The sequence below is a fragment of the Triticum aestivum genome, chromosome 7B (genome assembly GCF_018294505.1).
Source record: "Triticum aestivum cultivar Chinese Spring chromosome 7B, IWGSC CS RefSeq v2.1, whole genome shotgun sequence".
Classification (NCBI taxonomy): Eukaryota; Viridiplantae; Streptophyta; class Magnoliopsida; order Poales; family Poaceae; genus Triticum; species Triticum aestivum.
In genome coordinates, this window is record NC_057813.1 from 5,246,379 (window position 1) to 5,251,979 (window position 5,601).

The following is a 5,601-nucleotide window of genomic DNA, read 5'->3' on the forward strand; positions in this document are numbered from 1 at the left end:
GGTTTAGGCTTGAACAAATGCGGAATAAACCTAGCGGTTAATTTGTCAAGCACAAAACCTACAACAACTAGGCTCACCTATGTGCACCAACAACTTATGCTAAGCAAGATAAGCAACTATGTGATAGCAAGATATATGACAAAGAACAATATGGCTATCACAAAGTAAAGTGCATAAGTAAAGGGCTCGGGGAAGAGATAACCGAGGCACGCGGAGACGACGATGTATCCCGAAGTTCATACCCTTGCGGATGCTAATCTCCGTTTGGAGCGGTGTGGAGGCACAATGCTCCCCAAGAAGCCACTAGGGCCACCGTAATCTCCTCACGCCCTCGCACAATGCAAGATGCCGTGATTCCACTAAGGGACCCTTGAGGGCGGTCACCGAACCCGTACAAATGGCAACCCTTGGGGGCGGTCACCGGACCCGTACACTTTGGCAACCCTTGGGGGCGGTCACCGGTACCCGTCAAATTGCTCGGGGCGATCTCCACAACCTAATTGGAGACCCCGACGCTTGCCCGGAGCTTTACACCACAATGATTGAGCTCCGAACACCACCAACCGTCTAGGGCGCCCAAGCACCCAAGAGGAACAAGTTCAAGGGCACCAAGCATCCAAGAGAAATAAGCTTCTCAACTTGTAACTTCCACGTATCACGTGGAGAACTCAAACCGATGCACCAAATGCAACGGCAAAGGCACACGGAGTGCCCAAGTCCTTCTCTCCCAAATCCCACCAAAGCAACTAATGCTAGGGAGGAAAATGAGAGGAAGAACGAAAGAAGAACACGAAGAACTCCAAGATCTAGATCCAAAGGGTTCCCCTCACTTAGAGGAGAAAGTGATTGGTGGAAACGTGGATCTACATCTACTCTCTCTTTTCCCTCAAGAACTAGCAAGAATCATTGGAGGGATTGAGAGTTAGCAAGCTCGAAGAAGGTCAACAATGGGGGAATAACACGAGCTCAAAGGATTAGGTTCATTGGGGAAGAAGACCCCCTTTTATAGGACCTCCCAAATCCAACCGTTATGTGCTCAGGTCGTGCACAAGCGGTACTACCGCTTGGAGGAGCGGTACTACCGCTTAGCACGGTCGAAACAGCCCAAACGAGAGAGAAAACGCGAGATTTTGGTCCGGGGCGGTACTACCGCTTAGGAGCCACGGTAGTACCAAATGCAACCGCTTAGGAGCCACGGTAGTACCAAACCGATGCACCAAATGCAACCGCTGCTCCTGAGCGGTAGTACCGCTCTGGAGCGGTAGTAAAAAATTACATCCGCTCTAGTCGCGGTAGTACCGCTGCAGCCTTTACCAAAACAGCCACAACTTTTGCAAACGGACTCCGAATTCAACGAAACCAAGTTTGTTGGAAAGCTAATGCCATGGGCTAACACAATATTGATAGAAATATCAAGAATAAGCAAATGAGAAAAGTCTCATAAGAAAATGGTGAGAACCCTTCATCGGATAAGACCGGTAAAACCTCCAACACCGAAAACATCATAGAAGACGCATGCGAACTCCGTTTTTGATGAACTCAAACTTGTCATCAAGATGACCATAAGCCCTAAGACTCACAAAGATAACCAAACAAGAACCAATAAACATGATGCAAGGATGCAATGGTTTGAGCTCTCTACTAACGATACGATCAAGCTACCAACTTGAGAGCCCCCCTTGATAGTACGGCAAACGATCCTATAACTCGGTCTCCCAACTACCACCACAAGACCGGTAAAATAGAAAACCTATCAAGGGAAAACCTTTGCCTTGCACAAGGTCCACTTGAGCTAGATGAAGACGATCTTGACTCCCTCAAGTTGGACCACCTTTCTTGATTGCGTTGGCTCGATGAAGACTAGATGATTGCTCCCCCATAGTTCACTATGGGTGAGCCACTCTTCGGCACATCTTCACAAGTACATTGAGACCACAATGGATGGAAAGATTCAAGCACTTGATCTCTTCGTGATGCTCCACTTGAACTTGCACACGGCAATCTTGATGACGATCACCACTTGATGTCATCCTTTCCATGGGTTGTATGATATCTTCCTCTTGACGCAAGCCCATAGATACGTACCTAACCCCACATACAACTCTCACATAGACCATGGGTTAGTACATAAAGTGTAATGGACAATGCTTACCATACCATGTGATCACTTGATCCCTCTCGGTACATCTTCTACGCTTTGTGAGTTGATCAACTTGATTCACTCTTGACTTAGTCTTGATCAACCTTGAATCTTTGCAACTCTCTTCATTTGGATGATGTCTTGAAGGTAAACATGAATGATCACACAACCTTCTTCTTCAAGACATGCTTGCAATAAGCTCAACACTCGCATGACCAATCTTTGGATAATTCCTTAATAGCACCTTGGTCAACTCAAAAACTCCTTGAAACCAACACATGGACTTCAAGAAAAGCCTATGGACAAATCCTTTAAATACAACTCAAGACAACCATTAGTCCATAGAGATTGTGATCAATTACCAAAACCAAACATGGGGGCACCGCATGTTCTTTCACCCTACGACATGCACATCATCCATGATTGCAATGTGAGGTCGTTATTGTATCGGTGGTATGCCATTCAGACCATCATCGCCAAGTTTTGTCACGTAGTTGCTCGGCTGGAGGCAAGGTGGCCATTGCATGAGGCAGAGGAGGAGATCGTAAGTCTTGCTCGTTCTTCCTAAACTTGTTGATTGCTTCATTCTCTCAACCTTGCTCTACACATTGTGCAGCATGCACGCGTTGCCGTAATGTGCCACATGATAGAGCGACTGGCATTTACATACACACTATTGAATGAAGCTGAAGAAGTAGTGTGTGTCGGACGACACGATTCGTTGAAAAACTTGATAGACATCGAGTTTGAGACACTAACTTATTTGCATGCTATGTATGGATGATCCGTGCTATTTTATTTCGGGACTTTGATGAATATCAGCCGATTTGCATGAATTTCGCCCGGCTACTTCATATGGTAGTTGAAATGTATGCGGGCAGTGTTGGATGACAGCCTTCCACATCCTGTCCGTGGACTGATCTCTCTGTGCGCGAATGGATGCAGTTGGGGATACCCTAAAGCATGTTAAATTTCACATTTAGAGAAAAGAAAGCACGAGAACAATCTAATAATATTTGAAGTCCACTTTACTTGCAATGTAAATTGATAAGAAAAGAACAATTTAACTATGCATACATAAGCGATGATCCAACTAAAAATCGGTTACAAATTAAGATCTACTTAACGCGCTTAAGAAATTCTTGCACAACGTCAGGAATGTTACTTTTAGTTTCATTCGATTTGACGCTCGCGTCGAGATCTCCCCCAATTTTAGTCTCGCGTCCCCCTTGCGGGCGACTTGGGGGGATCCAACCGCCGCCGCCAGCGACTCCTCCCGTGCCAGTCCTTCCCTCCGCCGCCGCAGGTGGTCGGCGCCAGGCTAAGCCCATGCGTGCGACGCGGTGGCGGAGGGCTTCTCCCCCGGATCCATGGGTGGCGCAGGCGCCCAGATCCGCGGAGGTGCAGCCCCCACTTCGGCCCACGGCGGCGCGGCACGACGACGCCTGTGGTGGTGTCGATGGGAATCAGCCAGCTGCACAGGGGGCGCCGGTGGCCGGGGCGGCGACCCCATGGCTGGGTGGCGGCGCGCCCGTTGGTCCGACCAGTTCCAGCCCATCCCGGATCTGGTGACTACCGAACGGCGCGGGGGTGGCGGCGGCCCGGCGCGGCTGGCGATCTGGATACGGTGGTGCGGCGGCTCGCTGGTATGCCGGAGCTCCAGGGGCATCATCGTCTCCGACTCGATCTGCTCCGGTTCATGCTTGATCCGGTACAGGGAGACTGTCGTCATCTCCCAGTGCTAGCTGCATGGATCTGGCGGCGGCGGCGGCCGGATCCTTTTGGTCTAGTCTCCAATAAAGAAGGCTACGGTCCGTGCACAAGAAGCTGGATGGAGTTCTTCGAACAAATCTGAGTGAAAACCTGCTCTTGGGTACATGCCAAAGCCGGCGGTGGTGGTGCTCTATGGTGTCGTTCCCTTCTTGAAGGCATCGTCGTGGAGAAGTTCTACTCTACTATATGCTACCATTGGGGAAACCCTAGATCGATAGATCAGAAGACGGCCGCGCGATTTTGTCGTTTCCTCCTTGGGGGCGTCTTTCTTGGAGGTGTACGTGGGCTCGAGGGACCAGTGGACGACGTCTTTGGTGGAGCGGTGCTTCATCATACACATTGATGGTGACAGATCTTGATGGCATGGCACCCTGGAGATTAGGCGTCTGATGTGTGATGATGGACTCGTGCAGGAGGGTGACGCTGTCTGGCGTCGTGGTGGCGTCGACGACACCTAGACCGGACAAGGTACGTAGATGCAGCAATACAACTCTGAAGATGGATTGATGGCAGGTGGCGGCGGCGCCCTCTGAGTGTGCGCGGTGGGAGCCCCATACCCGGCAAGCGTCCTGGTTGGAGTCTCAGGTCTTAGATGTTAGGTTTGGCTACGAGGTCTATTTGGTATTAGGCCCAGACTATCAGCACCCCTTCATCAACTGGATAGGAGTAGCGACAGATGTTGCCTAGACAGGCTTTAATATTACTTTATAAGGTCTTGTGCGAATAATTAATTAAGTAGCTGCATGCATCGTCCAGATGCAAAGGCCGGGGGTCTTCCTTATTTTCTAAAAAAGAAAACTTTTAGTTTCATTCTCACGATAGTTGAGCAAGTGGAAAAAAACTTGTTCCGCAACTCATATCCATCCCGCACAGGCAATATATGCACTTATCGTGAATACTTCACATCGAATGTCTTAAAATGTGTAACGGAGAATGCAAACCGGACGAGAAGAGCAACGTTGCGTTTAAACGGCAAAGGCGTGGTCAAGAAGAGCATGTTTGCACCTCGGCTCAGCCGGGCTTGATCGATCTCACAGCACACGCAGTTGTAGCGCGACGATGAGACAAGACGCCGCACGGCGGGAGAGATGGATGGATTGTGAGGTTCACCGCGGAAGGCTCCGTCCAGCCCGATCGGTCGGCCACCGCACCCGCAGAGAAAAGGTAAAAAGACACGCAACGCTGTGCCGCGACGCCGAGACCTGACGCCGCACCTCCGACCGATCCACATCCATCCACCCCCACCATGTTCATGTTCCACTAGCTAGCTCTCCCGTGTGAAAGTCTACGAAAGCTAGCTAGCTAGCCAGTCCATGTCGATCCTATCCACAACGTGCGTGCGTGTTTCTGGCGTATGATATGATCGAAAGTGTGCACGCAGCAGGCGGCAACTGGGATTGGGATTTTTGTTAGGTACGCACGTAGTACGTGGCTCACCTGCTCTAGTCAAGTCACCTAGATGGATAGTGCGTGCCACACGCAAAGGCAACGACGAAACGAAACGAAACCCAATCCCATGTCCATGTCTATCTCCAGTTCACGGTCGGGGCCGGGGCCCGGAGGCTTGGGCTTTGGTGTTTCCTCCCTCCCTCCATGCTGTCGTTTTTTTTTGCGGGGGACCCTCCATGCTGTCGTTGCATGGGTGGATCCTCAGGGATATATACTACCTTCGTCCGGGTTTATTGGCC